General features: G+C 34.8%; 1 pseudogene; it reads left to right on the top strand.

Annotated features, from left to right (window-relative positions):
• The first annotated feature begins 8,159 nt into the window (after positions 1 to 8,159).
• LOC137236000 (uncharacterized) lies at positions 8,160 to 10,490 on the top strand (annotated as a pseudogene).
• The last annotated feature ends 953 nt before the right edge of the window (positions 10,491 to 11,443 follow it).

Raw genomic sequence — 11,443 nt, 5'->3', positions numbered from 1 at the left:
CTGCTGCGGTCTTCTCAAACTGAATCTTAAACACCTGGAAAGGAACAGAGCCGTCAAAAGGTGGAGTTTTTACTTTCGTATTGCTTGCTGAAACAACTGGGCGATTTAGTTGCAACTCCTGTATATGACCTCGCAATGTTTCAATCTCGGCATCGACTTTGCTCTCGAGTTGCAAAATTTTTGTGTCCTGTGCCTCCATTTTCGAAGAAATATATCCTTCTTGTTCTTCCAGTTGTGCAGAGATCTGCGCTGAAATTTGTGCCGACATTTCGGATATTCGTGCCTCTTGCGCTTCAATTTTCGATGTTATGCGGTTCTCCTGCGATTTCAGTTGAGATACTACACGTGTTTCCTGTGATTCCAGTTGGGATGCCATGTTTGTGGATATTTGTGATGACATTTCTGTTATGCGTGTTTCCTGGGTTTCCATTTTTGCCAATATCTGTGATAACAAAGCCAGTATAGCATTATTCTCGCCGCCTGCGACTGGACTCGAACTTCCGTTCTTCTATTAAATTTTTGTTGTTTTCTCGTCCCCATCAGGATGAAAGAAATCATCATCCACACTAATTCCTTCAGACTCAATAGCGTCTCGTAGTCGTTGCTAAAGTTCGAGTTTATTGCCGGTTGTATTCAATCTACGGCTCTCCAACTCCTTCAGTTGTTTGATCTTCAATTCACTCAACTTTTCCATGTCCAAGTTGTATTCGCAATCTTCGGAATTTATTCAACAATTCCTCTTCTGACACCAATTGTAACAAATTTAGGGAAATTTCGCTTATTTGCAACCTTCTACGAATCGTTCGAATCACTAAACTGTTGAATAAATAACTCCACTATTAATATAATAATGCAAAATAGCGGTTATTAAAGTACTTCACAATAACACTTCTACTTCTCAACAGATAGCGTGCTTAAATCAAACTGATTCGTCGTGCCTCAGCTGCTGTTTACTTTTTATACTTTTTGGTTTCCTCGTTGATACATTTCTTGGCGTTTCTATTTCTAGAATTTGCCACTTGTTTACCAGCTATAAAATTACCAGCTATAGCATAACTACAGATGCACGTTATAGCTTCCCATATTCGCTTGTATATGTGTGTGATACTTCCACAGATAATTGCCTACCTTTGGGAGAATCTCATATAAGATATATGCATGTGTTTGTGCGTCTCTCTTTGCTGCGTGTACGTACATATGTGTAGACATAATTATTGATTCGTTTATGTAGATGCAAGTGACTGCCTGCTTTATTGTTGTTGTGCCTTCATTTACTTAGCATCATATTAGTGATGTGAGTATCACTTAGTGTCACTAATATTCGTCACAATATTTTTTTTTTTTTTGTCAAAAAACTTTTATCGTCAACGTTTTTACAACAGTTTTTGCGGAGTGTTTTTTTTTTTGTGGAGTGTTTTGGTGGAAAAATTTACCCTTTCGCCATTTTTTTTCGCAGGCTCCAAAATTATTTTTTTTGGGTATGGGTAGTGGAACATTTTTTTTCCTGAGCCCAAATCCTATCGAAAAATCGATGGCGCGATATCGGTTAACTTTCGTCCATACAAATCGACCGAGGTTAAGGTACACACATACATATGTATATGTTATGAAAATAATTGTCTGCTATATTCAAACCTGACATAAATATTTACAATAAAATTATGATAAAAAGAATTTAAGGAATACGCTTATAGAACATAATTTGTGAAAACTGGCTCGAGGTCAGGTGTATTAAAAAACAGATTATTTTTTGTTTTTTTCCCGATATATTTCAATCTCCTTCGGAGATCGTCTTCAGGGGCTACAACAAATATTGTACAAAGAATTTTCAATAAATATATTAAACACTATAATTAACATATATATATATATACATATATCAGTTCTATTTTAATTGTTATCAGCAACTGCTTAGTTAACAGTGCAATTTCGAACTGAGCTTCCAAGCGTCTACTAAGTGCCGATATATGTGTACGCAGTTTTCTACGTAAACTTGTAATTTAGTCTCTTATTTGATGGTGTATTTGTAATATGAAGCATTTCCAATGTGTACCTTTTATTAAAATTGTTTTCGCTCTGTAATATGCTCACATCATCAAAATCTGGTCGGTGGCCGCTCTCCGCACAGTGGGCCGCTAGTGCAGCTTTTTGTGTATTATCAGATGTTCTACATTTTATATCTGATCGATGGCCTGCTATTCTTGTTTTAAGTTTGTTTTTTGTTGTACCTACAGATATCTTTTCACATGTATTGTTTTCGTTACCAGCACACGGGATCTTGTACATAATGCTATTTTTGTCCAAGGTTGCCACTTTACTTTTCATGTTGTTAAAGAACATGTTAGTAGTGTAGGCTGGTTTATGTGCTATGTTGGTGTTTGTTCTATCATATATAGTATTTTATTCTTTCGGATAAGCCTGGTATGTATATCATTGATTTATAAATTGCCGTTTTTTTTAACGTATTCTAGGCCTTTTTTATGATATGCCTTTATCATGTTTTTTATTAATCCTAGTGGGAAATCGTTAGTTTTTAGGAAATGTGTTATCCGCTTTTTGTTTTCCGAGTGGAAATGTATAGCGGATGGAGAAGAATTAATACAGAGCGTGAAAAACAAAGAGAAGCAGGAATCCGCGAGAACAAAATTATTAATACTTATAAAAGATAGGTTGACCAAGCACAGGGAGAATATAAGTGATAGGGCCATACGAGATACCGTGGAGCGAACGCGAAAATTCCTCAACAAAAATAAAGACATAATTATTTTAAATGCATACAAAGGCAACGTAACTGTTGCAATGAAAAAAGACGAGTACCACTTAAAAATGAATGATATATTAGAGGTTCTATCAACATACAGAGTCTTACGTCAGGATCCGTTATGGAGGTTATGTAAATTAGGTATTATAACTTAGAACGAAAAATACAAAATGACTACATATACAGCCCTCTCACCTCGTATATATGGTTTGCCAAATGTGCACAAAGACAATATGCCACTAAGGCCAATTTGCTCAATGATCAATGCTCCGTCCTATAATTTATGTAAGTACTTGACGAATATTTTAAAAAACTTGACAAGAAAATCTAAGTTTGATGTTAAAATTGCAATAGAGTTTAAAGACAAGGTCAATGACTCCTATATATGTGATGATGAACGTCTTGTGTTGTTTGATGTGGTGTCACTGTTTCCGACTTGGCAATACAAACTATGCAGACAAAGTGTGAGGAAATAAAGGAACACACGGATATTCCAAAAAAGTTTTTATGGAAATAGTGACATTTTGTATCTCAGAAAACAGATATTTTAAGTATAAAGACAAAATTTATACACAAATGAAAGGACTTCCGGTGTGATCCCCGGCATCACTGATAATAGCCGATATTATCATGGAAGAAATTCTGATGAAAGTGACCAACACGAGATGTCTTACGAAATATGTAGATGACGTCTTTGGAATAGTTAAAGAGGATGAGTTGGAAGAAACAAAGGCCTTACTAAACTAATACCATAAAGACATCAATTTTACGATGGAGCTGGAAGTGGGTAATAGATTACACATCCTGGACTCTTTGGTATGCAAAATCGGAAATAAAATAAAATTGAATTGGTATCAAAAGCCTACGTCGTCAGGTAGAAGAACAAATTTCAAATCTAAACATCATAAAAAAAGGCATATCATAAAAAAGTAAAGGATACGTTAAAAATACGGCAACTTATAAATCAATGTTATGCATACCAGGCTTATCCGAAAGAATAATATACTCGGATATATATGATAGAACAAAAACCAACATAGCACATACACCAGCCTACATTACTAACATGTTCTTTAACAACATGAAAACTAAAGTGGCAACCTTGGACAAAAATAATCTTATATACAAGATCCCGTGTGCTGGTGAGGAAAACAATACATGTGAAATTGCAAGGCTAACTAAGCAGTTGCTGATAACAATTAAAATTGAACTGATATATGTATGTATATATATGTTAATTATAGTGTTTAATATATTTATTGAAAATTCTTTGTACAATATTTGTTGTAGCCCTTGAAGACGATCTCCAAAGGAGATTGAAATATTTCGGAAAAAAACAAAAAACGTTGAGTTTTTAATACATCTGACCTCCAGCCAGTGTTCATAAAGAATTATGTTGTATAAGAATTAATAGGTCGCGAAAGAAATACATATTTATCTAAATCACGGAATACCTTTATATAAATGGACCAAAATATAGAAGGCAATTTTTCCTTTAATACAGACATAGTCTTGTTGAATTTTGACTAAAAAACTTTAACAATAGCTCTTGTAAAAGAATTTTGGCATTAAAAACTATAAAGGTGGACAATCTTCCAATTTAAGGCAAACCGTGTACTTGGGATTAACTAATTGATTATTTAAAATTTAAACACGCGCTCTACCTTTATAATATTAATCCCAAAATTCTTTTACGAGAGCTATTGATAAAGTTTTATAGTCAAAATTCAACAAGACTATGTATGTATTAAAAGAAAAATTACCTTCTATTTCTTGGTCCACTTATATAAAGGTGGTCCTTAAAATTTTTTTATCATATTTTTATTTAAAATTTTTTAGTACTGCCTACAAAAATGCAATTGAAACTTTGATTAGTAATTTAAGTAATTCCTAAGTGAAATTTTTTATCTTTTTTATTTGTTCAAAATTGCAAGATTTAAGAGAATTTGTGGAATTTTCACTGACAACACTGGCGAAAACAACAGAATTCCACCTCCCATCATAACAAGAGAATTCCATCTCATTTGTCAGCTACTTAATTTGCACAGTTGAAAATCGTGGTGAAATTCGCATACGGCTGAAATTATAAAAGAATCGTGGTGAAAGTAATGTACGCCTAAAAGTATGCAAGGACGTGCATTTGGGCCTTCAACGAAGTGGAATTCTACAACGCCTGCAACACTCAGGAGGCTAGCCATGAAGGTATGACCTAATCTTCTAAATAGTTCGACTTGTGCGTTACGTAGCTCAAATTTTTTGATCAAACATTGCACTGTCACCGAGTTTTAAATTATATTTCAGGTTTAAAGTCTCTAGATATCCAACAAGTTAGTGGAAAATCGATTGCAAGATTCCCAAATTAAAACTAGTTTTCTCAATATCTCGATCCATGCGCCACCTAGCGGATTTTTTTGATAAAATATTGCATTTTCACCGGTTTCTGAATTACGGCCCAAGTTTCATGTTTCTAGCCCATCGGGAGGTTACTCGAAAATCGATCGAAAGATTCCCCCGTCTTTAAACGATTTGCAGTTATCTTAACTATCGCGCCACCTAGCGGAACTTTGTTTTCTATAAGTTGTATTGTCTTCAGGCCTCTAACTAAGTGGCAAGTTTCAAGTCTCTAGGTAACCGGAAAGTTAGTTAAAAATGGAGTGAAATATTCCCAAATTAAAATGTGTTTTCTTACTATATCGATCCGTGTGCCACCTAGCGATCAGATGTTGCATTGTCACCGGGTCCCAGTTTCAAGTCTCTAGCTCACCGGAAAATTACTTAAAAATGGATCGCAATATTTCGCTTTATTTTTCAGGGATTTGTAGTTATCTCAATTAGGACGCCACCAAGCGGAACTTTGTTTTCCATAAATTGTATTGCCACCGACTCTCGAACTATGTGCAAAGTTACAAGTTTCTAGGTAACCGGGAAGTTAGTTAAAAGTGGATTCCCAAATTAAAATTAATTTTCCTAATATCTCGATCCATGCGCCACCTAGCGGATTTTTGTTGATCAAATGTTGAATTGTCACCGGGTTCTGACCCACGGCCCAAGCTTCAAGTCTCTAGCTCACCGGCAAGTTACTCAAAAATCGATCGCAATATTCCCCTCGTTTTTCAAGAATTTGTAGTTATCACAATTAGCACGCCAGCTAGCGGAACTTTGTTTTCTCTAAATTGTATTGTCACCGGGTACCGACAAGTCTCTATGTAACCGGGAAGTTAGTTAAAAATGGATTCCCAAATTAAAATTAATTTTCCTAATATCTGGATCCATTCGGCTCAAGTTTCATATCTCCAGCTCACCGGGAAGTTACTCAAAAACGATTGCAAGATTGCCCTCGGTTTTCAGAGATTTTTAGTTATCTCACTTAGCGCGCCACCTAGCGGAATTTTGTTTTCTGTAAATTGTATTGTCACCAAGCCTCGAACTGTGTGTCAGTTTCAAGTCTCTAGATCCCCGGGAAGTTAGTTAAAAATGGATTGAAAGATTCCCAAATCAAAATTAATTTTCTTAATATCTCCATCCATGCGCCACCTAGAGAAATTTTTTTGATCAAATATTGTACTGTCACCGGCTTCTGACTTACGGCACAAGTTTCAAGTCTCTAGCTCACCGGGAAGTTACTTAAAAATCGATCGCAAGATTCCATGCGTTTTTTCAGGGATTTTCGTTTATCTCGATTCGTCTGCCACCTGGCGGCCTTTTCCACGAATTGTAGTGCCATCGACTCGCAAACTATGTGCTAAATTTCAAGTCTCTGGATCACCGAGAAGTTAAAAGTCGATCGAAAAATTTCCATTTTAAAATTAATTTTCTGTATATCTCGATCCGTGCGCCACCTAGCAGATTTTTTCACATGCATTGTAATGTCCCCCAGATCTGAACTATGTTCTAAGTATCAAGAGTCTAGCTCAACGGGAAGTTACCGAAAAAGACTTTTCCGTGGGTCAAAAATTCGTATGGAAATGAGGGGACAAACATGAAAGGGACTTAATATAAAAGTAATAAAAAACAATTGAATAGATATATTACGATCCGATCTTAGATCTTTTGGTTAGACGCAACAATATACGAGGTGGCCACCGTGGTGTGATGGTAGCGTGCTCCGCCTATCACACCGTATTCCCTGGGTTCAACTCCCGGGCAAAGCAACATCAAAATTTTAGAAATAAGATTTTTCAATTAGAAGACAATTTTTCTAAGCGGGGTCACCCCTCGGCAGTGTCTGGCAAGCGCTCCGATTGTATTTCTGCCATGAAAAGCTCTCAGTGAAAACTCATCTGCCTTGCAGATGCCGTTCGGAGTCGGCATAAAACATGTAGGTCCCGTCCGGCCAATTTGTAGGGAAAAATCAAGAGGAGCACGACGCAAATTGGAAGGGAAGCTCGGCCTTAAATCTCTTCGGAGGTTATCGCGCCTTACATTTACTTTTTATTACCATTGTCTAATTTTGAGCTGTGCGTAAATAAATATTTTCCCGAGTTCAAGTCACTGTTATTAATTGTTGAAATTATGTCTACATTGAAAGTTTCATGAGTTACGATGTTATAAATCTTATTTTTGAATCTACACCGTCCACTTTTTTTACGTTTTTATACCATTCAAGAAAATGAATTGGTATATTTAGTTTGTCACGAATCTCAAAATTGTAAGTCCTTAAAAAAGACACGATATACCCATCAATAAGTATACCACTTTTTTTACGTTTTTATACCATTCAAGAAAATGAATTGGTATATTTAGTTTGTCACGAATCTCAAAATTGTAAGTCCTTAAAAAAGACACGATATACCCATCAATAAGTATACCGAAATGATCAGGATGACGATCTGAGTTAATTTAGCCATGTCCGTCTGTCCGACCGTCCGTTTGTCTGTTTGAACGCAAACTAGTCCCTCAATTTTTGAGATATCTCGATGAAATTTGGTGATCTGATATATTTGGCTGACCAATTAATCGTTTTTCGGAACTGACCACATCGGACCACTATAGCATATATCCCCCATACAACCGATTTTTCTAATAATAGGGGTTTTTGTCATTTATTTATCTTTTTATATATTCAATAAAACTGAGTGTTCAGATGAAGGCATGTTTACAATAAGGCATACGTGGTCTGAAAATATCGTTAAGATCGCACTATAGCCGAAATTGCGATTTTAGCGGCAAAAAGTAAATTTTTCAAATTTAAATTTTTGCAATTATTTTGATGGTGTTCAATACCCAACATATTGATAAGAAAAATTAAAAAATAATTTACTGTTGGCAACCCTGTTTATGTACAAATAGCTGGTAATGTTTACAAATTTTTTAGTACGTGTTAATACTAGTGAAGCAGCAAAATTCTTATAAAATTAAATTAATTAATAATATATTCTTGTAAAAAAACTTTGTAAATATGAGTTCTATTACTCGATGTGAATAATTTTACTATATACAAATATAGTTTGCTAAATGTTTTTATTTCGTACTTATTTTGGTGGTTTTTTGTATGTATTTTTTTGTGAAATTCTGAAGAGTTTTATCGTTTTTCGTGGAGTAAAACTAAACATGTTTTGAAGTTTCATTGGAACTATTTACATGTGATTGTTTGTAGAAAACTCAAGTTTTATGTCATGGTAAAAGTGTATGCATTTGACTGCTAATGAACGAATTTTTAATACTTTTGTAGAAACACTCAGGTTCAAAAATTCTGAAATATTTGAGTTTTGGTTGAGAAACAAGAGGAATGTTTCGAATTACATAAAAGGAAAGATTTCATACGAAATTGACAGTGAATTAAGTAAATTGATATGTACTAAAGCTCGGAACTTATCTAATTTTTTTAAACTTAAATGGAATAAACAAACCAGAAATGATAATGCATTTAGAAAATATAATAAAAAATGGTTTAGTCGAGAAACAATTTTTGTAATACCGAAAAAGATTAATACTATTGGGCGACCAAAACTGACGTATGATGATAGCTGCGAAAGAAATAAAAGGAGATTAGCTTCCGAATTAGCTTCCAGCAAGGAGACAATGCGCAATTATTAGTTCATGCTGCCTCTATATCTGCCAAAAAATCCCACGCAACGGATTTGAAATGTGTCCTACAACAAGTTGCTATATCTCCAAATCGGCCATCCGAAATTCGAGAAATTCTTAATACTAGCCACAAAAAAGTTACGCCAGTATCACCTGATGAAGCTCTAATGTTTGTGTTAGAAAACGGATTAACTAAAAAGGTGTACTCAAATATGCGGCAATTAAACATAAAACACAATTGTAGTATTTATCCGACTTATGATAAAGTTTATAAAAGCAAATTGAAATGTAGACCGGATGAAATGAAAGCGAATGAAAGCTCTGTCGAAGTGTCGTTGCAAAATTTGTTAGACCACACAGCTAAAAGAATTCTTGAATACCAAGATGAAGTATTGTGTACAATGGATGTTGAAGAATCGATCCTAATTTCGAGCTACGGGTTTGATGGTTCTACCGGTCACAGCTTGTTTAAACAAAAATTTGTGGAAAATACTTCGGAAAGTTTCGATCATTCCCTTTTTGTGACATCAGTCAATCCAATAAAAATAATTTCATCAGCAGGGTATAACATTTAGGTAAACCGTACACCTCAGTCAGTACGCTTTTGTAGACCTTTAAAAGTGGAGTTTGTTAAAGAAACAAAAGAGCACATTTTAATTGAAAACCACAACATAAAGAAACAGATTGACGGGTTGAAACCACTACAATACACACTAAGTAATGGGAAAAAATTAAAGTAAAATATAATTTATATATGACATTAATAGTTGGGAAAGTCTTAAATGTGTTGACAGAAACTAAAAGTGCACAGCAAGGTCCCATCTGTCATGCCGGTAGAAAGGAATTTAGAACTATAAGAAACTTTGATTCTCTTAATTTTGAACCGAAGACCGACGCTTTGAAATATGGATTAAGCCCTTTGCATCCGTGGATTCGTAGTTTCGAGTTTGTTTTAAAACTTGCAACACCAACGATGGCAACACAGCTAGAAGAGCATTTTCTCTCACGGACCCTTTAGCATCTATTACTGGTATAAAGATTGATTTTTTGAAACATTTACACATAATCTTAATTGCTCTCTCCTCTGAATTTGAAATTGATGCTCAACGGTTTCGTGATCATTGCATTAAAACCAGTGAAATATTTTTGCAAAACTAAGAATGGTACTCTATGTCTGCCACAATACACAAAATATTAGTGCATTCGTCACAAATAATTGAGGCTTCGGTAGTACCCGTAGGTGTCCTGGCAGAAAATGCATCTGAGGCGCGAAACAAATATTATAAAAATGATCGAACTGGTCACACTCGAAAGGATTCAAGAGTGCACAACATACTTGACATGTATCATATAACTATGGATAGCTCTGACCCACATATTTCAAGTTTATGTTTGCAAGAACCTACAAATAGTTCAAAAAACTTCCTTTTCCTAGAGAAGTCATTGATCTTTTTAAAATGCCTGAATTGCCACTAGAACTTTTATTACCTTCAACATCTCAAGAAGCCTCCAGCTGCAATTATAGTTATAATTCTGATGTAAGCTTAGAGTCGATCAATAATTATTCATTGGAATTAGAAGCGGCTGAAAACGAAGAAATAGACCACGAATAATTAAGCCCTATATCTTTCGACAATATGTATGTTATTTTTGTTAATTTCAGATTAATCCATAAGCATTTACAACTTCTTTAAAATTATAAATTTATGAATTAAAAAATAAATTAATTTCTTGGTAGCATTCAATATTTTTTTAATAGTGGGCGCGGCCGCCCATTTTTTCTAAAGTTTTTTTTGTCAGAAGAAGTCCGTTTTCAAAATTTGATGAAGCCAGCTTTTTGGTAAGTATTTTTGGCGACAATTTGGGTTTTGGATATAGGAAAAAGAGGGCGTGGACCGTTAAATTTTTCTCAAGTTGTTTTTTTGCCCGTGTAACCATTTTGGTGAAGCTAGCTTGCCAGGAAGTACGTTTTGCCACTACTTTGAAAAAAGGGGGCGTGGCCCGCCCATTTTTTTCTCAAATCGATTTTTTTATCATTAGAAGTATACACACCAAATTTGGTAAAGCTAGCTTGCCAGGAAGTACGTTTTGCCACTACTTTGAAAAAAGGGGGCGTGGCCCACCCATTTTTTCTCAAATCGATTTTTTTATCAATAGAAGTCTACACACCAAATTTGGTGATGCTAGCTTGTCGGGAAGTATTTTTGCCGCTAAAATCGCAATTTCGGCCATAGTGGATCGGTCGTATATATAGTATACATATATCCCATAAAACTGATTGTTCAGATTTTATGAATTTTTTTAAATTCAACACATTATTGTTCAGCGCCTTTCATTAAAGTTATGGTGGAATAACCAGGTGAAGTAAGCCGTCAATTGTCTCGCTCTAAATTCCTCTTTGTTCTGTCATTCGGCTATCTGAGAATTTTTCACCAATGTTGTCCCCGAAAAAGTGTTGCTTTTTGCATTTTTCAGGAGTAAAATATGCCACTTTTAGTACTTTTTTCACACAAACTATTAGGTGAATATCGATTGACCTTTACTGGATTTAATTACAGATATGCTTCGTTTGGTGCTGGATTGTATTAGTAAGGCCGTGCCAAACTAATATGTCCATGTTTTAATGTTTTCATTATATATGTTTAATTTGTTCGA

This window comes from Eurosta solidaginis, unplaced genomic scaffold (assembly GCF_040869045.1).
Source record: "Eurosta solidaginis isolate ZX-2024a unplaced genomic scaffold, ASM4086904v1 ctg00001146.1, whole genome shotgun sequence".
In the NCBI taxonomy this organism is placed as follows: domain Eukaryota; kingdom Metazoa; phylum Arthropoda; class Insecta; order Diptera; family Tephritidae; genus Eurosta; species Eurosta solidaginis.
Note: the sequence above shows the minus strand (reverse complement) of the source record. Positions and strands in the feature narration are given on the sequence as shown.